General features: G+C 51.5%; 7 non-coding genes and 5 pseudogenes across 7 annotated transcripts; all 12 read right to left on the minus strand.

Annotated features, from left to right (window-relative positions):
* Positions 1-3895: 3895 nt before the first annotated feature.
* Positions 3896-4013, minus strand: LOC123735131 (U5 spliceosomal RNA). Its single transcript, XR_006765278.1, has one exon. It is a non-coding gene; the product is annotated as a U5 spliceosomal RNA (small nuclear RNA).
* A 723-nt stretch (positions 4014-4736) lies between these two features.
* LOC123735095 (U2 spliceosomal RNA) lies at positions 4737-4927 on the minus strand. The gene has a single exon (XR_006765242.1). It is a non-coding gene; the product is annotated as a U2 spliceosomal RNA (small nuclear RNA).
* A 345-nt stretch (positions 4928-5272) lies between these two features.
* Positions 5273-5389, minus strand: LOC123735183 (U5 spliceosomal RNA). The gene has a single exon (XR_006765304.1). It is a non-coding gene; the product is annotated as a U5 spliceosomal RNA (small nuclear RNA).
* Positions 5390-6033: 644 nt separating this feature from the next.
* LOC123735166 (uncharacterized) lies at positions 6034-6207 on the minus strand (annotated as a pseudogene).
* Positions 6208-8776: 2569 nt separating this feature from the next.
* Positions 8777-8893, minus strand: LOC123735184 (U5 spliceosomal RNA). The gene has a single exon (XR_006765305.1). It is a non-coding gene; the product is annotated as a U5 spliceosomal RNA (small nuclear RNA).
* Positions 8894-9775: 882 nt separating this feature from the next.
* Positions 9776-9950, minus strand: LOC123735158 (uncharacterized; annotated as a pseudogene).
* Positions 9951-12523: 2573 nt separating this feature from the next.
* Positions 12524-12640, minus strand: LOC123735096 (U5 spliceosomal RNA). The gene has a single exon (XR_006765243.1). It is a non-coding gene; the product is annotated as a U5 spliceosomal RNA (small nuclear RNA).
* Positions 12641-13521: 881 nt separating this feature from the next.
* Positions 13522-13696, minus strand: LOC123735159 (uncharacterized; annotated as a pseudogene).
* A 2574-nt stretch (positions 13697-16270) lies between these two features.
* Positions 16271-16387, minus strand: LOC123735097 (U5 spliceosomal RNA). The gene has a single exon (XR_006765244.1). It is a non-coding gene; the product is annotated as a U5 spliceosomal RNA (small nuclear RNA).
* An 884-nt stretch (positions 16388-17271) lies between these two features.
* On the minus strand, positions 17272-17445 carry LOC123735172 (uncharacterized; annotated as a pseudogene).
* Positions 17446-20017: 2572 nt separating this feature from the next.
* On the minus strand, positions 20018-20134 carry LOC123735098 (U5 spliceosomal RNA). The gene has a single exon (XR_006765245.1). It is a non-coding gene; the product is annotated as a U5 spliceosomal RNA (small nuclear RNA).
* Positions 20135-20863: 729 nt separating this feature from the next.
* On the minus strand, positions 20864-21040 carry LOC123735149 (uncharacterized; annotated as a pseudogene).
* Between the last annotated feature and the right edge of the window lie 850 nt (positions 21041-21890).

The raw sequence follows: 21890 nt of genomic DNA on the forward strand, positions 1-21890 counted from the left end.
CCTCTCCTGCATGCCCATTTACCAAAACCCTACTTCCCACTGCAGTGTATAGAATCTCCACCCACCTCATAAACCCAGCCCCAAAACCCATCCTTTCCAACACTGAAAAGAGGAACCCATGGTGCACCTTATCAAAAGCTTTTTCCATGTCTAAGCCCACCAACATGAGGTGCACCCCTCTGTCCTGGGCCCAAGCAATACAGTCCCTCACCAGACTCAGGTTCCATTGTATGGACCTCCCCTCCACCCCACAGGTCTGGTCCTCATGTATGACATGGGGCAGAGCCTTCCTTAGGCGGCCCGCAAGGACACGGGCTACCACCTTATAGTCTGCACACAGTAGCGTAATGGGCCTGTAATTCCCCAGGTTATCCCTTTCCCCTTTCTTGTAAAGCAGCGTCAAAATCCCTCCCTCATTGAAGACCCCAGGAGCCCTGAATCATATACCGCCTTAACTACCAACAGAAAATCTCTGCCCAAAATCTCCCAAAAGGTAACATAAAACTCCCGGGAAGCCCATCGCAACCTGGCACTTTGTTGGTTGGTAAACCCCGCAAAGCAGCCTCAACCTCCTCAAGCTCGAAAGGGCGATCGAGATCAGAGGCTTCCTCCGGGGGAACCTTTTCCCTCAAAAACCCCAGAAAGACGTGTTCTTTCGACCCATCTATGTCCTTTTCCCTAAAGGACTCTTGGTAGAAAGATGACGCTGCTTCCACCATCCCCTTTGGGTCCGATACCATTCCCCCTTTTCTGTTCGCAGCTGAGCAATAACTGCTTTGGCATGGGCAGCTTTTACCTGTTTGAAAAATATGAACTGCTAGCCTCACCAAACTCGAACTTATCTCGTTGACACCTAAAGAGAAAGTCCCTGGCCTTACCCTGAAAATACAGGCCCAACTTACTTTTTAAAACCTCCATCCTCTCCACATCCCTCACCTCACCCTTATTCTCGGCTGACACCAAAGCAGTCAGCTCCCCCTGAAGCCGCCGAAAAACCTCCCTGTCTGCTCGGGCCTTAGCGACACAGTGCGAAATAGCCAGGGTGCGCACATTGCGCTTTACGCACTCCCACCATTCAACTAGGGAGCCAAAAAGGGCTTGAGGTCCCCCCATAGCTCATAATGGGATCTAAAAGCCTCCCTAAAGGAAAGATCCGCCAAAATTTGGGAATTTAATTTCCAAAACCCTCTTCCAAATATTGGCACGTCTACCGAGAACACTACCTGGACTTGGCAATGGTCAGAAAACCAGACCGGAGAAACAGTGACTTGCGATATTGGCACAGATACAGGTAAAAAAATGAAATCTATACGACTACGGGAACCCCTTGAATTTGCCCATGTCATACCCTCCCCTTGGGGTCGCAGACTCTGAAGGAGTCCCTAAAAGAAAAATCTTTAACCACAGAAACCAAATAGGGAAGGCTAAAGTCCCCCGTACCTTCGAAAGAGACATTGAAATCCCCCCCAAAACCACAGTTCGGTTAGTAACACAAATATCTGGCAGAGCCAAAAAGATCTTTCCTACCTCGAGGCTCTGCAGGTGCATAAATGTTAATAAAACGAAACTTCGCCCCCTCCAATCTGCATCAACCACTAAAACCCTCCCCTGTATAACAGAAAAGGAACCCACCACACAAAAGTCCCTATCCCCAAACAAAATCCCCACCCCAGAGGAGTGCACCCCCTATCCCCCATCTGGACTCTCCCTTCGCCCACTCCTTTGAAAAAACAGGAACATCCCCCATATCCCTTAAATGAACTTCTTGTAGAAAACAAACCTGGAAGGAGACACAGGAAAGGTACTGAAACACCCCTCCTCTCTTCCCCATATCCCTTAATCCCCTTACATTCACTGTTATTACTGTGAAAAGTGCCATAAGAAATAAACAAGGAAATAAGCAAGATCACCCAGCGTCTCCATACAGTCTGTCAGATAGGAGCCTCCCCCATCCCGCTGTCACTCACCCCTTCCAGGTACCGGTCACTGTTCGGCGTGCCTGGTGCCACGAAAGAGCGTTCAGGGCTGGAAAAGTTCACACAGGCTGATACCTGTCCGCAGACCAACGACTCTTCCCCAGGACTGGAAGTGTGGTCTCCCCCTGACAGTACCTGTGCACAGTCCATTGAGGCCTCCTCAGGATTGGTGTCCATCTCCGTGGTGCCTGTCCCAGGAAGCGCAGGAACCAAGCAGATCCCCTGGACCTGCTCCCTAGACCTCCCCACCGAGGCTTCAGAGGCTGCTAATGCAGGAACCTTCAAGATAACAGAATCCTGTGTCTCGGCCCCCACATCTGACCCTTCATCCCCGGTATCAGGATTCAGCACTGTGAACCGGTTGGAGATGGCCACCAAAGGCCTCCTGTGTTCTTCCATCGCTACCCGACCAGCGACCCTCCTCCTCTTCTTTCTTTTCCCCTTGTACACCTTCCCGGACTCTCCATTGTCTGAAGATGCCGATCCAGTCGACCCGCCCCCGAAGACGACCTCATCTTCCGCGAGAGGGTTCGGGTAGCCGAAGTCGTCTGACATCTCACTCAGTATACTATCCTCCCAGGCTCCCGTCAGCAGTTCCATCTCCTCCACAGTCCCCTTCGGACTGCCCTCCTTTACTGTACTTTCCCCTGGGGCTTTCGCCACCTCCTCTGCTGCCGCTCGGATTTCCTCAAGGACCTCCTCTATTGGCCGGAGGGGAGAGCCCGCAGCACCTTCCTCGGGGCCATCACCGGCTGCCTCCGCATAGGTCCGTTGCCTATTTGGACAGTCTTTAAACAAGTGGCCCTGCTTCCCACAGCCATTGCATACTCGAGCCTCCCTGCAGTTGGCTGCCCCGTGACCTGGTTTCCCGCAGTTTCTGCACTTCAGCAGATTGCACCCCGTGGCCAAATGACCGAAGCTACGGCAGTGCCTGCAAAAACTTGGTTGGCCTGAATAAAAAGGTACCCCCGGTCCACTCCAATGGAGAAATAGGCTGGTGGGTGCACCAACTTATCTGCTCCTTCCGGATCTCTGTTCAGTGCGACACGGAATTGCCTCCTCCCTGACCAGATCCCATACCCGTCCCTTAGGTACCGCACCCGGGACTCACTTTCCCAAACCGGCCTAGGAACGCCACGATGCTGTCATCCCCCACATAGGGATTGTAGATATGCACGGTGATCACCTTTAGATCCAACCGGCACAAGGGGACAACCTGAAAGTTTGAGAATGGCTCACTGGCTTCCTTCTCTTTGCAGGTGTCCATACACCGCCTGTACAAGGCCTCGCCATTTAGAGACAGGTCGTAGCCCTCCGCCGCCATGTTCCGCTGCAAGCAGAAAACTTGCCCTGGGTCCACCTTTAACCCTTCAATGATCACCGTCCTGATGAACCATTCTCTATTGCCAATTTGCTTGCCCTTGTTCTTCCAAACGAACTGCAACGTATTGCGCAGTCCAGCCCCTCTGGCTGACTGTGGATCCTGCCCTCCGGCCATCGGCTTTGGACTAAGAGTGTTATGGCACCTCGGTACCCAACCTGATCTTAGCCAAAAGGCCGAGAAGCGATAACCCACAAATTGACCCCTGCACCCGCCGGGCCCCCGGGGGCCTCGGCAGACCTCATCGGTTTGGCAAAAGTTGGCTCCTCCTCACCCAACGCTTCCCTGGTGACAGGCGGGTGTGTTTTTTTTTTAAAGTCGCTAATGCGTCGTTAGGTCACTAGCTCTTTAATCCTAGTGCGACTATTTGTTCAATGCCCGGCAAATACACCAGTCATCGTCGGGCTTGAACTCAATTGCCCGAGCGACTACTTTGAGTGGAAAAAAATACGCCGGTCGGTCAGCCGGCTTCAAGTCAAACGCCTGAGCAAAAAGTCTCGGCGTCATCTCTGTCAATTTCTCTTGAAACAAGATACCGGGCTCTGCCAGAAGCAAAGCCCCTTCCAAAAATACGTTGAACTCGTAAGTGTTCCTCTCCACGGAAGTCTTTAGTAAAAGGCGAAAGGCTTGTGCGTAATGAAGAGAAACCAGAGTCGTATGGAAGTCAGAGGTCGGGGCCCGAGACACACACGGTGCACTCTAGGCCGGGTCCCCGCGGGTGGTCCCCGAACCCACTCTTCCAAGTTTTCGAGGGCTGTGGGTAAAAAGTCACAGACAGACAGACAGACAGACAGACAGACAGACAGACAGACAGACAGACAGACAGACAGACAGACAGACAGACAGACAATCCTGGTGAAGTGATTGTATTTTTGGGGGGCTCAAAAACACACACACACACAATCCTGGTGAAGTGATTGTATTTTTTGGGGGGCTCAAAAACACACACACACACACACACACACACACACACACACACACACACACACACACACACACACACACACACACACAATCCTGGTGAAGTGATTGTATTTTTGGGGGGCTCAAAAAACACACACACACACACACACACACACACACACACACACACACACACACACACACACACACACAAACAATCCTGGTGAAGTGATTGTATTTTTGGGGGGGCTCAAAAACACACACACACACACACACACACACACACTCCTGGCCAATGTAATTTTTTTTTTATTTTTTTTTTTTTAAGTAAAATGGCGGGAAAACGGGGGACCCCCATGAAGGGGGCTTCGCACTTGTTTCAGTTTGGATGATTCTTCTTTTTTCATTCCTTCTCTTCTTCTGCTAGCTGTTTTACATAGATTTGGTGTATTTCTTTTTCCTTGACAATGGGAGAAAAGTGTTGCACCATTCCCGGAGGTACTGCAATACCGGGTCGATGCGTGGAGCGGACGGAGCAAGCCCCATTTCCGACTCCCTGTTCGAAAAATCCATTTAATATGTAGTCCCCCGATGGGGGACGTATCAGATATTAAACTGATAAGAACAGATACTACACTTGATCTGAGCCAAAAGGCCGAGAAGCGATAACCCACAAATTGACCCCTGCACCCGCCGGTGCCCGGGGCCTCGGCAGACCTCATCGGTTTGGCAAAAGTTGGCTCCTCCTCACCCAACGCTTCCCTGGTGACAGGCGGGTGTGTTTTTTTTAAAAGTCGCTAATGCGTCGTTAGGTCACTAGCTCTTTAATCCTAGTGCGACTATTTGTTCAATGCCCGGCAAATACACCAGTCATCGTCGGGCTTGAACTCAATTGCCCGAGCGACTACTTTGAGTGGAAAAATACGCCGGTCGGTCAGCCGGCTTCAAGTCAAACGCCTGAGCAAAAAGTCTCGGCGTCATCTCTGTCAATTTCTCTTGAAACAAGATACCGGGCTCTGCCAGAAGCAAAGCCCTTCCAAAAATACGTTGAACTCGTAAGTGTTCCTCTCCACGGAAGTCTTTAGTAAAAGGCGAAAGGCTTGTGCGTAATGAAGAGAAACCAGAGTCGTATGGAAGTCAGAGGTCGGGGCCCGAGACACACACGGTGCACTCTAGGCCGGGTCCCCGCGGGTGGTCCCCGAACCCACTCTTCCAAGTTTTCGAGGGCTGTGGGTAAAAAGTCACAGACAGACAGACAGACAGACAGACAGACAGACAGACAGACAGACAGACAGACAATCCTGGTGAAGTGATTGTATTTTTGGGGGGGGCTCAAAAACACACACACACACAATCCTGGTGAAGTGATTGTATTTTTTGGGGGGCTCAAAACACACACACACACACACACACACACACACACACACACACACACACACACACACACACACACACACACACACACACACACACACACAATCCTGGTGAAGTGATTGTATTTTTTGGGGGGCTCAAAAACACACACACACACACACACACACACACACACACACACACACACACACACACACACACTCCTGGCCAATGTATTATTATATTTGTTTTTTTTTTTTATTTTTTTTTTTAAGTAAAATGGCGGGAAAACGGGGACCCCCATGAAGGGGGCTTCGCACTTGTTTCAGTTTGGATGATTCTTCTTTTTCATTCCTTCTCTTCTTCTGCTAGCTGTTTTACATAGATTTGGTGTATTTCTTTTCCTTGACAATGGGAGAAAAGTGTTGCACCATTCCCGGAGGTACTGCAATACCGGGTCGATGCGTGGAGCGGACGGAGCAAGCCCCATTTCCGACTCCCTGTTCGAAAAATCCATTTAATATGTAGTCCCCGATGGGGGACGTATCAGATATTAAACTGATAAGAACAGATTTTTTTTTTAATAAAATATATTTATTACGTTCAATGCCTTTCAATACAAAACCATTTATCAATCAAAAATCATATCTAGGCATTTTTAAACTATAACACAAACACTAAACCCCAAAACAAAGACTCGTCTTCCCTTCCCTTCCCACCTACAAACCAAAACCCATACCCACATCAAATACCTTAAGAAACTCACCCTATACTCCCGACCGACGGGGACGCCTCCTCCACTCCTGACGCTCCTCCGTCGGCCACCATCCCCTCTCCCCTGAAAACACCACCAATACCCGGCACACCCACACTCTGTGTCTTGTGCCCCCACTCAAATCCACCACCCCCTCCTCCGGGCTCGGCTCGAGCACCCCATGTCCCCAAACAGGAAACTTTCTCCTTCCTCCATTCCCCATTCCTTGGCCATGCCTGGTAGGTCCAGCTCTGCCAGGAGTGTAAAAGAACATGAAGAAGAGGGAGCCCACGAGGGCCCTGCAACCTCTCCTTCCTGCCCTTCCCCACCCCCCTTTTACCACCCTTCTTCCTCCTGCTGCCCGGTCGCTCCCCCTTCTTTGGCCTCTTTATAGGTGGAGGACGCAGCCAGGGAACATCCCTTTCTGCGTCCGTCAGCCCCCCCCTCGCTTCGTTCATATTGTCCGGCAGCCCCCCACCATCTCCCTCAGCTCCTCCACCCGTGATCTCACCTCTTTACTGTCCCCCCACTCCTTCACTCCTTCTCCTACTGGTCCCGCCACCACTGCCTTCTCTGTCTCCTCCCTTTCTGTCTCTTTCTTCTCCACCACCTTCTTCCCTGTCTCCTTCCTTTCTGTCTCTTTCTTCTCCACCACCTTCTTCCCTGTCTCCTTCCTTTCTGTCTCTTTCTCCTCCACCACCTTCTTCCCTGTCTCCTTCCTTTCTGTCTCTTTCTCCTCCACCACCTTCTTCCCTCTCTCCTTCCTTTCTGTCTCTTTCTCCTCCACCACCTTCTTCCCTGTCTCCTTCCTTTCTATCTCTTTCTTCTCCACCGCCGTCTTCCCAGTCTCCTCCCTCTCTGTTGCCTTCTCCGTCTCCTTCCTCTCCACAGCCGTCTTCTCTGGCCCCTTCACTCTCCTGTCTCCTTCCTCCTCCTGCTCTCCTTCAGCCTTCTGCCCTTCCGTTTCCACTATGCTGTTGTCTTCTTTTTCTTTTTCTCCTCCCGCTTCCGTTTTCTCCTCCTCTTCCACCCGTGTGTCCGCTCCCTCTGTTCCAGTACTCAGTTCTTGGTCCCTCCTTCTACCCCCCATCCCCGGCTCTCGTTCCCCCCAGCTGCAGACGCGTATGACCCTTGACGCGCCGGGCATTCACGCCACAGGTGCGTCAGCATGCCACACCTGTGACATGCCTTCGGCGCGTCACAGTCCCTCGCCTCGTGCTCTGCAGATCCACAATACCTGCACTTCTTTATGCTGCACGAGGCGAGGACGTGGCCGTAGGCCATACAACGCCTGCAGTACGGAGGCTGACGGGCATAATGCAACGTCCCCCTGTCAGCCCCCAGGGAGAACATCGCCGGAGGATGGAGGTATCCACCCAATCCTTTTGGGTCCTCTCTTAGGAGGGCCTGGAAACCCCTCCTCCCGGTCCAAAAACCCAAAGAATCCTTGAGGTGCCTTCCTGAGGAGACACTATCCATGTATCTCCCCAGAAAGGCCCTCACCTCCTCGTCCTTCACGTAAGGGTTGTAAATGTTCACATTCACAACCCTGAAATTACTCTTCGCCAAGCTGGTCACCAAGTAATGAGACACCGGCCTCTCTGCTTGCACTTCTCTCGCCCTTCTGAGAACGTCATCGTGCTTCACTTCAGTGTGTAGCGCCACATCGTATGCCCCCTCCAAAGGGTTGTCTTGGAGGCAGAACACATCCTCCACCGTCAGTCCAAGGATCTCAATCAAAATGGTCCTCCCAAACTCATCTCTGCCAATTGGCTCCGTCGCCTTATCCTTCCAGGCAAACCGCACCGTATTCGCCAGCCCCATCCTAGGGACTGGCCTCCATGTAGAAGCCTGCGCCATCTCCCAAAAAAATTGGCGCACTCGCCTCCGCTTTCTTCCAAAAAGAAAAAACTGAAAAAGAGCGGCAAAATAAACCAACCGTGAATCCAAATACCAAAACAACAAACTTTCCTCCCTCCTGCCTTCCTTCGACCTTTTGGCTCAGCGGGCTTTGGGGCACCTCGGTACCAAGCTTGATCTGAGCCAAAAGGCCGAGAAGCGATAACCCACAAATTGACCCCTGCACCCGCTCGGGCCCGGGGGCCTCGGCAGACCTCATCGGTTTGGCAAAAGTTGGCTCCTCCTCACCCAACGCTTCCCTGGTGACAGGCGGGTGTGTTTTTTTAAAAAGTCGCTAATGCGTCGTTAGGTCACTAGCTCTTTAATCCTAGTGCGACTATTTGTTCAATGCCCGGCAAATACACCAGTCATCGTCGGGCTTGAACTCAATTGCCCGAGCGACTACTTTGAGTGGAAAAAATACGCCGGTCGGTCAGCCGGCTTCAAGTCAAACGCCTGAGCAAAAGTCTCGGCGTCATCTCTGTCAATTTCTCTTGAAACAAGATACCGGGCTCTGCCAGAAGCAAAGCCCTTCCAAAAATACGTTGAACTCGTAAGTGTTCCTCTCCACGGAAGTCTTTAGTAAAAGGCGAAAGGCTTGTGCGTAATGAAGAGAAACCAGAGTCGTATGGAAGTCAGAGGTCGGGGCCCGAGACACACACGGTGCACTCTAGGCCGGGTCCCCGCGGGTGGTCCCCGAACCCACTCTTCCAAGTTTTCGAGGGCTGTGGGTAAAAAGTCACAGACAGACAGACAGACAGACAGACAGACAGACAGACAGACAGACAGACAGACAGACAATCCTGGTGAAGTGATTGTATTTTTGGGGGGGGCTCAAAAACACACACACACACACACACACACACACACAATCCTGGTGAAGTGATTGTATTTTTTGGGGGGGGCTCAAAAACACACACACACACACACACACACACAATCCTGGTGAAGTGATTGTATTTTTGGGGGCTCAAAACACACACACACACACACACACACACACACACACACACACACACACACACACACACACACACACACAAACAATCCTGGTGAAGTGATTGTATTTTTTGGGGGGCTCAAAAACACACACACACACACACACACACACACACACACACACACACACACACACACACACACAAACAATCCTGGTGAAGTGATTGTATTTTTGGGGGCTCAAAAACACACACACACACACACACACACACACACACACACACACACACACACACACACACACACACACAAACAATCCTGGTGAAGTGATTGTATTTTTGGGGGCTCAAAAACACACACACACACACACACACACACACACTCCTGGCCAATGTATTTTTTTTTTTTTTTTTTTTTTTAAGTAAAATGGCGGGAAAACGGGGGACCCCCATGAAGGGGGCTTCGCACTTGTTTCAGTTTGGATGATTCTTCTTTTTTCATTCCTTCTCTTCTTCTGCTAGCTGTTTTACATAGATTTGGTGTATTTCTTTTTCCTTGACAATGGGAGAAAAGTGTTGCACCATTCCCGGAGGTACTGCAATACCGGGTCGATGCGTGGAGCGGACGGAGCAAGCCCCATTTCCGACTCCCTGTTCGAAAAATCCATTTAATATGTAGTCCCCCGATGGGGGACGTATCAGATATTAAACTGATAAGAACAGATTTTTTTTTTTATAAAATATATTTATTACGTTCAATGCCTTTCAATACAAAACCATTTATCAATCAAAAATCATATCTAGGCATTTTTAAACTATAACACAAACACTAAACCCCAAAACAAAGACTCGTCTTCCCTTCCCTTCCCACCTACAAACCAAAACCCATACCCACATCAAATACCTTAAGAAACTCACCCTATACTCCCGACCGACGGGGACGCCTCCTCCACTCCTGACGCTCCTCCGTCGGCCACCATCCCCTCTCCCCTGAAAACACCACCAATACCCGGCACACCCACACTCTGTGTCTTGTGCCCCCCACTCAAATCCACCACCCCCTCCTCCGGGCTCCGGCTCGAGCACCCCATGTCCCCAAACAGGAAACTTTCTCCTTCCTCCATTCCCCATTCCTTGGCCATGCCTGGTAGGTCCAGCTCTGCCAGGGGTGTAAAGAACATGAAGAAGAGGGAGCCCACGAGGGCCCTGCAACCTCTCCTTCCTGCCCTTCCCCCACCCCCCCCTTTTACCACCCTTCTTCCTCCTGCTGCCCGGTCGCTCCCCCTTCTTTGGCCTCTTTATAGGTGGAGGACGCAGCCAGGGAACATCCCCTTTCTGCGTCCGTCAGCCCCCCCCTCGCTTCGTTCATATTGTCCGGCAGCCCCCCCACCATCTCCCTCAGCTCCTCCACCCGTGATCTCACCTCTTTACTGTCCCCCACTCCTTCACTCCTTCTCCTACTGGTCCCGCCACCACTGCCTTCTCTGTCTCCTCCCTTTCTGTCTCTTTCTTCTCCACCACCTTCTTCCCTGTCTCCTTCCTTTCTGTCTCTTTCTTCTCCACCACCTTCTTCCCTGTCTCCTTCCTTTCTGTCTCTTTCTCCTCCACCACCTTCTTCCCTGTCTCCTTCCTTTCTGTCTCTTTCTCCTCCACCACCTTCTTCCCTCTCTCCTTCCTTTCTGTCTCTTTCTCCTCCACCACCTTCTTCCCTGTCTCCTTCCTTTCTATCTCTTTCTTCTCCACCGCCGTCTTCCCAGTCTCCTCCCTCTCTGTTGCCTTCTCCGTCTCCTTCCTCTCCACAGCCGTCTTCTCTGGCCCCTTCACTCTCCTGTCTCCTTCCTCCTCCTGCTCTCCTTCAGCCTTCTGCCCTTCCGTTTCCACTATGCTGTTGTCTTCTTTTTCTTTTTCTCCTCCCGCTTCCGTTTTCTCCTCCTCTTCCACCCGTGTGTCCGCTCCCTCTGTTCCAGTACTCAGTTCTTGGTCCCTCCTTCTACCCCCATCCCCGGCTCTCGTTCCCCCCCAGCTGCAGACGCGTATGACCCTTGACGCGCCGGGCATTCACGCCACAGGTGCGTCAGCATGCCACACCTGTGACATGCCTTCGGCGCGTCACAGTCCCTCGCCTCGTGCTCTGCAGATCCACAATACCTGCACTTCTTTATGCTGCACGAGGCGAGGACGTGGCCGTAGGCCATACAACGCCTGCAGTACGGAGGCTGACGGGCATAATGCAACGTCCCCCTGTCAGCCCCCAGGGAGAACATCGCCGGAGGATGGAGGTATCCACCCAATCCTTTTGGGTCCTCTCTTAGGAGGGCCTGGAAACCCCTCCTCCCGGTCCAAAAACCCAAAGAATCCTTGAGGTGCCTTCCTGAGGAGACACTATCCATGTATCTCCCCAGAAAGGCCCTCACCTCCTCGTCCTTCACGTAAGGGTTGTAAATGTTCACATTCACAACCCTGAAATTACTCTTCGCCAAGCTGGTCACCAAGTAATGAGACACCGGCCTCTCTGCTTGCACTTCTCTCGCCCTTCTGAGAACGTCATCGTGCTTCACTTCAGTGTGTAGCGCCACATCGTATGCCCCCTCCAAAGGGTTGTCCTGGAGGCAGAACACATCCTCCACCGTCAGTCCAAGGATCTCAATCAAAATGGTCCTCCCAAACTCATCTCTGCCAATTGGCTCCGTCGCCTTATCCTTCCAGGCAAACCGCACCGTATTCGCCAGCCCCATCCTAGGGACTGGCCTCCATGTGAAGCCTGCGCCATCTCCGCAAAAAAATTGGCGCACTCGCCTCCGCTTTCTTCCAAAAGAAAAACTGAAAAAGAGCGGCAAAATAAACCAACCGTGAATCCAAATACCAAAACAACAAACTTTCCTCCCTCCTGCCTTCCTTCGACCTTTTGGCTCAGCGGGCTTTGGGGCACCTCGGTACCAAGCTTGATCTGAGCCAAAAGGCCGAGAAGCGATAACCCACAAATTGACCCCTGCACCCGCCCGGTGCCCGGGGCCTCGGCAGACCTCATCGGTTTGGCAAAAGTTGGCTCCTCCTCACCCAACGCTTCCCTGGTGACAGGCGGGTGTGTTTTTTTAAAAAGTCGCTAATGCGTCGTTAGGTCACTAGCTCTTTAATCCTAGTGCGACTATTTGTTCAATGCCCGGCAAATACACCAGTCATCGTCGGGCTTGAACTCAATTGCCCGAGCGACTACTTTGAGTGGAAAAAATACGCCGGTCGGTCAGCCGGCTTCAAGTCAAACGCCTGAGCAAAAAGTCTCGGCGTCATCTCTGTCAATTTCTCTTGAAACAAGATACCGGGCTCTGCCAGAAGCAAAGCCCTTCCAAAAATACGTTGAACTCGTAAGTGTTCCTCTCCACGGAAGTCTTTAGTAAAAGGCGAAAGGCTTGTGCGTAATGAAGAGAAACCAGAGTCGTATGGAAGTCAGAGGTCGGGGCCCGAGACACACACGGTGCACTCTAGGCCGGGTCCCCGCGGGTGGTCCCCGAACCCACTCTTCCAAGTTTTCGAGGGCTGTGGGTAAAAAGTCACAGACAGACAGACAGACAGACAGACAGACAGACAGACAGACAGACAGACAGACAGACAATCCTGGTGAAGTGATTGTATTTTTGGGGGCTCAAAAACACACACACACACACACACACACACACACACAATCCTGGTGAAGTGATTGTATTTTTGGGGGGCTCAAAAAACACACACACACACACACACACACACAATCCTGGTGAAGTGATTGTATTTTTGGGGGGCTCAAAACAACACACACACACACACACACACACACACACACACACACACACACACACACACACACACACACAAACAATCCTGGTGAAGTGATTGTATTTTTGGGGGCTCAAAACACACACACACACACACACACACACACACACACACACACACACACACACACACACACACACAAACAATCCTGGTGAAGTGATTGTATTTTTGGGGGGCTCAAAAACACACACACACACACACACACACACACACACACACACACACACACACACACACACACACACACAAACAATCCTGGTGAAGTGATTGTATTTTTGGGGGCTCAAAAACACACACACACACACACACACACACACACTCCTGGCCAATGTATTTTTTTTTTTTTTTTTTTTTTTAAGTAAAATGGCGGGAAAACGGGGGACCCCCATGAAGGGGGCTTCGCACTTGTTTCAGTTTGGATGATTCTTCTTTTTTCATTCCTTCTCTTCTTCTGCTAGCTGTTTTACATAGATTTGGTGTATTTCTTTTTCCTTGACAATGGGAGAAAAGTGTTGCACCATTCCCGGAGGTACTGCAATACCGGGTCGATGCGTGGAGCGGACGGAGCAAGCCCCATTTCCGACTCCCTGTTCGAAAAATCCATTTAATATGTAGTCCCCCGATGGGGGACGTATCAGATATTAAACTGATAAGAACAGATTTTTTTTTTTATAAAATATATTTATTACGTTCAATGCCTTTCAATACAAAACCATTTATCAATCAAAAATCATATCTAGGCATTTTTAAACTATAACACAAACACTAAACCCCAAAACAAAGACTCGTCTTCCCTTCCCTTCCCACCTACAAACCAAAACCCATACCCACATCAAATACCTTAAGAAACTCACCCTATACTCCCGACCGACGGGGACGCCTCCTCCACTCCTGACGCTCCTCCGTCGGCCACCATCCCCTCTCCCCTGAAAACACCACCAATACCCGGCACACCCACACTCTGTGTCTTGTGCCCCCCACTCAAATCCACCACCCCCTCCTCCGGGCTCCGGCTCGAGCACCCCATGTCCCCAAACAGGAAACTTTCTCCTTCCTCCATTCCCCATTCCTTGGCCATGCCTGGTAGGTCCAGCTCTGCCAGGGGTGTAAAAGAACATGAAGAAGAGGGAGCCCACGAGGGCCCTGCAACCTCTCCTTCCTGCCCTTCCCCCACCCCCCTTTTACCACCCTTCTTCCTCCTGCTGCCCGGTCGCTCCCCCTTCTTTGGCCTCTTTATAGGTGGAGGACGCAGCCAGGGAACATCCCTTTCTGCGTCCGTCAGCCCCCCCCTCGCTTCGTTCATATTGTCCGGCAGCCCCCCCACCATCTCCCTCAGCTCCTCCACCCGTGATCTCACCTCTTTACTGTCCCCCCCACTCCTTCACTCCTTCTCCTACTGGTCCCGCCACCACTGCCTTCTCTGTCTCCTCCCTTTCTGTCTCTTTCTTCTCCACCACCTTCTTCCCTGTCTCCTTCCTTTCTGTCTCTTTCTTCTCCACCACCTTCTTCCCTGTCTCCTTCCTTTCTGTCTCTTTCTCCTCCACCACCTTCTTCCCTGTCTCCTTCCTTTCTGTCTCTTTCTCCTCCACCACCTTCTTCCCTCTCTCCTTCCTTTCTGTCTCTTTCTCCTCCACCACCTTCTTCCCTGTCTCCTTCCTTTCTATCTCTTTCTTCTCCACCGCCGTCTTCCCAGTCTCCTCCCTCTCTGTTGCCTTCTCCGTCTCCTTCCTCTCCACAGCCGTCTTCTCTGGCCCCTTCACTCTCCTGTCTCCTTCCTCCTCCTGCTCTCCTTCAGCCTTCTGCCCTTCCGTTTCCACTATGCTGTTGTCTTCTTTTCTTTTTCTCCTCCCGCTTCCGTTTTCTCCTCCTCTTCCACCCGTGTGTCCGCTCCCTCTGTTCCAGTACTCAGTTCTTGGTCCCTCCTTCTACCCCCATCCCCGGCTCTCGTTCCCCCCCAGCTGCAGACGCGTATGACCCTTGACGCGCCGGGCATTCACGCCACAGGTGCGTCAGCATGCCACACCCGTGACATGCCTTCGGCGCGTCACAGTCCCTCGCCTCGTGCTCTGCAGATCCACAATACCTGCACTTCTTTGTGCTGCACGAGGCGAGGACGTGGCCGTAGGCCATACAACGCCTGCAGTACGGAGGCTGACGGGCATAATGCAACGTCCCCCTGTCAGCCCCCAGGGAGAACATCGCCGGAGGATGGAGGTATCCACCCAATCCTTTTGGGTCCTCTCTTAGGAGGGCCTGGAAACCCCTCCTCCCGGTCCAAAAACCCAAAGAGTCCTTGAGGTGCCTTCCTGAGGAGACACTATCCATGTATCTCCCCAGAAAGGCCCTCACCTCTTCGTCCTTCACGTAAGGGTTGTAAATGTTCACATTCACAACCCTGAAATTACTCTTCGCCAAGCTGGTCACCAAGTAATGAGACACCGGCCTCTCTGCTTGCACTTCTCTCGCCCTTCTGAGAACGTCATCGTGCTTCACTTCAGTGTGTAGCGCCACATCGTATGCCCCCTCCAAAGGGTTGTCTTGGAGGCAGAACACATCCTCCACCGTCAGTCCAAGGATCTCAATCAAAATGGTTCTCCCAAACTCATCTCTGCCAATTGGCTCCGTCGCCTTATCCTTCCAGGCAAACCGCACCGTGTTCGCCAGCCCCATCCTAGGGACTGGCCTCCATGTAGAAGCCTGCGCCATCTCCGTAAAAAAATTGGCGCACTCGCCTCCGCTTTCTTCCAAAAGAAAAACTGAAAAAGAGCGGCAAAATAAACCAACCGTGAATCCAAATACCAAAACAACAAACTTTCCTCCCTCCTGCCTTCCTTCGACCTTTTGGCTCAGCGGGCTTTGGGGCACCTCGGTACCAAGCTTGATCTGAGCCAAAAGGCCGAGAAGCGATAACCCACAAATTGACCCCTGCACCCGCCGGTGCCCGGGGCCTCGGCAGACCTCATCGGTTTGGCAAAAGTTGGCTCCTCCTCACCCAACGCTTCCCTGGTGACAGGCGGGTGTGTTTTTTTTTAAAAGTCGCTAATGCGTCGTTAGGTCACTAGCTCTTTAATCCTAGTGCGACTATTTGTTCAATGCCCGGCAAATACACCAGTCATCGTCGGGCTTGAACTCAATTGCCCGAGCGACTACTTTGAGTGGAAAAAAATACGCCGGTCGGTCAGCCGGCTTCAAGTCAAACGCCTGAGCAAAAAGTCTCGGCGTCATCTCTGTCAATTTCTCTTGAAACAAGATACCGGGCTCTGCCAGAAGCAAAGCCCTTCCAAAAATACGTTGAACTCGTAAGTGTTCCTCTCCACGGAAGTCTTTAGTAAAAGGCGAAAGGCTTGTGCGTAATGAAGAGAAACCAGAGTCGTATGGAAGTCAGAGGTCGGGGCCCGAGACACACACGGTGCACTCTAGGCCGGGTCCCCGCGGGTGGTCCCCGAACCCACTCTTCCAAGTTTTCGAGGGCTGTGGGTAAAAAGTCACAGACAGACAGACAGACAGACAGACAGACAGACAGACAGACAGACAGACAGACAGACAATCCTGGTGAAGTGATTGTATTTTTGGGGGGCTCAAAAACACACACACACACACACACACACAATCCTGGTGAAGTGATTGTATTTTTGGGGGGGCTCAAAACACACACACACACACACACACACACACACAATCCTGGTGAAGTGATTGTATTTTTGGGGGGCTCAAAAACACACACACACACACACACACACACACACACACACACACACACACACACACACACACACACACACAAACAATCCTGGTGAAGTGATTGTATTTTTGGGGGGGCTCAAAAACACACACACACACACACACACACACACACACACACACACACACACACACACACACACACACAAACAATCCTGGTGAAGTGATTGTATTTTTGGGGGCTCAAAACACACACACACACACACACACACACACACACACACACACACACACACACACACACACACACACACAAACAATCCTGGTGAAGTGATTGTATTTTTGGGGGGCTCAAAAACACACACACACACACACACACACACACACACTCCTGGCCAATGTATTTTTTTTTTTTTTTTTTTTTTTAAGTAAAATGGCGGGAAAACGGGGGACCCCCATGAAGGGGGCTTCGCACTTGTTTCAGTTTGGATGATTCTTCTTTTTCATTCCTTCTCTTCTTCTGCTAGCTGTTTTACATAGATTTGGTGTATTTCTTTTTCCTTGACAATGGGAGAAAAGTGTTGCACCATTCCCGGAGGTACTGCAATACCGGGTCGATGCGTGGAGCGGACGGAGCAAGCCCCATTTCCGACTCCCTGTTCGAAAAATCCATTTAATATGTAGTCCCCCGATGGGGGCGTATCAGATATTAAACTGATAAGAACAGATTTTTTTTTTTATAAAATATATTTATTACGTTCAATGCCTTTCAATACAAAATCATTTATCAATCAAAAATCATATCTAGGCATTTTTAAACTATAACACAAACACTAAACCCCAAAACAAAGACTCGATCTTCCCTTCCCTTCCCACCTACAAACCAAAACCCATACCCACATCAAATACCTTAAGAAACTCACCCTATACTCCCGACCGACGGGGACGCCTCCTCCACTCCTGACGCTCCTCCGTCGGCCACCATCCCCTCTCCCCTGAAAACACCACCAATACCCGGCACACCCACACTCTGTGTCTTGTGCCCCCCACTCAAATCCACCACCGCCCTCCTCCGGGCTCCGGCTCGAGCACCCCATGTCCCCAAACAGGAAACTTTCTCCTTCCTCCATTCCCCAATCCTGGGCCATGCCTGGTAGGTCCAGCTCTGCCAGGGGTGTAAAAGAACATGAAGAAGAGGGAGCCCACGAGGGCCCTGCAACCTCTCCTTCCTGCCCTTCCCCACCCCCCTTTTACCACCCTTCTTCCTCCTGCTGCCCGGTCGCTCCCCCTTCTTTGGCCTCTTTATAGGTGGAGGACGCAGCCAGGGAACATCCCTTTCGCGTCCGTCAGCCCCCCCTCGCTTCGTTCATATTGTCCGGCAGCCCCCCACCATCTCCCTCAGCTCCTCCACCCGTGATCTCACCTTTTTGCTGTCCCCCCACTCCTTCACTCCTTCTCCTACTGGTCCCGCCACCACTGCCTTCTCTGTCTCCTCCCTTTCTGTCTCTTTCTTCTCCACCACCTTCTTCCCTGTCTCCTTCCTTTCTGTCTCTTTCTTCTCCACCACCTTCTTCCCTGTCTCCTTCCTTTCTGTCTCTTTCTCCTCCACCACCTTCTTCCCTGTCTCCTTCCTTTCTGTCTCTTTCTCCTCCACCACCTTCTTCCCTCTCTCCTTCCTTTCTGTCTCTTTCTCCTCCACCACCTTCTTCCCTGTCTCCTTCCTTTCTATCTCTTTCTTCTCCACCGCCGTCTTCCCAGTCTCCTCCCTCTCTGTTGCCTTCTCCGTCTCCTTCCTCTCCACAGCCGTCTTCTCTGGCCCCTTCACTCTCCTGTCTCCTTCCTCCTCCTGCTCTCCTTCAGCCTTCTGCCCTTCCGTTTCCACTATGCTGTTGTCTTCTTTTTCTTTTTCTCCTCCCGCTTCCGTTTTCTCCTCCTCTTCCACCCGTGTGTCCGCTCCCTCTGTTCCAGTACTCAGTTCTTGGTCCCTCCTTCTACCCCCATCCCCGGCTCTCGTTCCCCCCCCAGCTGCAGACGCGTATGACCCTTGACGCGCCGGGCATTCACGCCACAGGTGCGTCAGCATGCCACACCTGTGACATGCCTTCGGCGCGTCACAGTCCCTCGCCTCGTGCTCTGCAGATCCACAATACCTGCACTTCTTTATGCTGCACGAGGCGAGGACGTGGCCGTAGGCCATACAACGCCTGCAGTACGGAGGCTGACGGGCATAATGCAACGTCCCCCTGTCAGCCCCCAGGGAGAACATCGCCGGAGGATGGAGGTATCCACCCAATCCTTTTGGGTCCTCTCTTAGGAGGGCCTGGAAACCCCTCCTCCCGGTCCAAAAACCCAAAGAATCCTTGAGGTGCCTTCCTGAGGAGACACTATCCATGTATCTCCCCAGAAAGGCCCTCACCTCCTCGTCCTTCACGTAAGGGTTGTAAATGTTCACATTCACAACCCTGAAATTACTCTTCGCCAAGCTGGTCACCAAGTAATGAGACACCGGCCTCTCTGCTTGCACTTCTCTCGCCCTTCTGAGAACGTCATCGTGCTTCACTTCAGTGTGTAGCGCCACATCGTATGCCCCCTCCAAAGGGTTGTCTTGGAGGCAGAACACATCCTCCACCGTCAGTCCAAGGATCTCAATCAAAATGGTCCTCCCAAACTCATCTCTGCCAATTGGCTCCGTCGCTTTATCCTTCCAGGCAAACCGCACCGTATTCGCCAGCCCCATCCTAGGGACTGGCCTCCATGTAGAAGCCTGCGCCATCTCCGCAAAAAAATTGGCGCACTCGCCTCCGCTTTCTTCCAAAAGAAAAACTGAAAAAGAGCGGCAAAATAAACCAACCGTGAATCCAAATACCAAAACAACAAACTTTCCTCCCTCCTGCCTTCCTTCGACCTTTTGGCTCAGCGGGCTTTGGGGCACCTCGGTACCAAGCTTGATCTGAGCCAAAAGGCCGAGAAGCGATAACCCACAAATTGACCCCTGCACCCGCCGGTCCCCGGGGGCCTCGGCAGACCTCATCGGTTTGGCAAAAGTTGGCTCCTCCTCACCCAACGCTTCCCTGGTGACAGGCGGGTGTGTTTTTTTTAAAAGTCGCTAATGCGTCGTTAGGTCACTAGCTCTTTAATCCTAGTGCGACTATTTGTTCAATGCCCGGCAAATACACCAGTCATCGTCGGGCTTGAACTCAATTGCCCGAGCGACTACTTTGAGTGGAAAAAATACGCCGGTCGGTCAGCCGGCTTCAAGTCAAACGCCTGAGCAAAAAGTCTCGGCGTCATCTCTGTCAATTTCTCTTGAAACAAGATACCGGGCTCTGCCAGAAGCAAAGCCCTTCCAAAAATACGTTGAACTCGTAAGTGTTCCTCTCCACGGAAGTCTTTAGTAAAAGGCGAAAGGCTTGTGCGTAATGAAGAGAAACCAGAGTCGTATGGAAGTCAGAGGTCGGGGCCCGAGACACACACGGTGCACTCTAGGCCGGGTCCCCGCGGGTGGTCCCCGAACCCACTCTTCCAAGTTTTCGAGGGCTGTGGGTAAAAAGTCACAGACAGACAGACAGACAGACAGACAGACAGACAGACAGACAGACAGACAGACAGACAGACAGACAGACAGACAGACAGACAGACAATCCTGGTGAAGTGATTGTATTTTTGGGGGGGGCTCAAAACACACACACACACACAATCCTGGTGAAGTGATTGTATTTTTGGGGGGGGCTCAAAAAAAACACACACACACACACACACACACACACACACACACACACACACACACACACACACACACACACAATCCTGGTGAAGTGATTGTATTTTTTGGGGGGCTCAAAAACACACACACACACACACACACACACACACACACACACACACACACACACACACACACACACAAACAATCCTGGTGAAGTGATTGTATTTTTGGGGGCTCAAAACACACACACACACACACACACACACACACACACTCCTGGCCAATGTATTTTTTTTTTTTTTTTTTTTTTTAAGTAAAATGGCGGGAAAACGGGGGACCCCCATGAAGGGGGCTTCGCACTTGTTTCAGTTTGGATGATTCTTCTTTTTTCATTCCTTCTCTTCTTCTGCTAGCTGTTTTACATAGATTTGGTGTATTTCTTTTTCCTTGACAATGGGAGAAAAGTGTTGCACCGTTCCCGGAGGTACTGCAATACCGGGTCGATGCGTGGAGCGGACGGAGCAAGCCCCATTTCCGACTCCCTGTTCGAAAAATCCATTTAATATGTAGTCCCCCGATGGGGGACGTATCAGATATTAAACTGATAAGAACAGATTTTTTTTTTTTAGAAAAAATAATTTATTACGTTCAATACCATTCATACAATAACACAAAATCATATATTCCATTCAAACGCAAATAATAATGGTATTTTTAATTTATAAAACAAACGAAAACCCCAAAACAAAAACTCAGGGGAGCATCATCCCTCCCCGTCATCCTAAACACTAACTTTCCCTCTCTTCCCGTCCCTAATCTAAAATAACCCCAGCCCTAATCCCCCCTTCCATCTCTCCCGGGCAGCGTGCTGCCCCACTTCGTCTCCTCCCTCTTCATCCTCCCCCTCAAATCTCCTTCCACCCTCCTCACTATTCCTTCCACCCCCAATCTCTCCCTGTCTTGACCATGTTCTGCCTGGCTTCCCACAGCCCTCGCTTAAAGAGGCTCATGAGAAGCCAGAGCAGAAACCTATCCCTATCCGTCCCCCTCGCTCTCCCTACACCTCTCTCTAACCTAGCCCAAGTCAAAATAAAATCCCCTCTAACCCTTCCTAACAACACCCGTGCCTTTGCCCATACTACTCCGGCAATGGCACAGTCCCAAAAGACATGGCGCACAGTCTCCTCCCTGCCACAAGAAAGCCTTGGGCAGGTGGGGGATCGCGCCAAGCTATGCCGGTACATGGTGGAGCGTGCCGGCAAACACTTGTGGAGGCTCAACCAATTCAGGTCCTTGAGCCTGTTGTCCAGCCCCCGCGCCTGCACTCCCTCCCAGACCGCCGCCGGGATGCCCACCACAGGTGCTGGACTTACTGCCCGTCTAACCTCCTCGTACAGGTGCCTGTGATCTAAACCTACTCGGGCGACTTCAACCTCGGGGTGCGCACGCAGCCACTTGGCCGCATGGCCAAAGTGCCACGGCAGCTGTT

This window comes from Salmo salar, unplaced genomic scaffold (genome assembly GCF_905237065.1).
Source record: "Salmo salar unplaced genomic scaffold, Ssal_v3.1, whole genome shotgun sequence".
Lineage (NCBI taxonomy): Eukaryota > Metazoa > Chordata > Actinopteri > Salmoniformes > Salmonidae > Salmo > Salmo salar.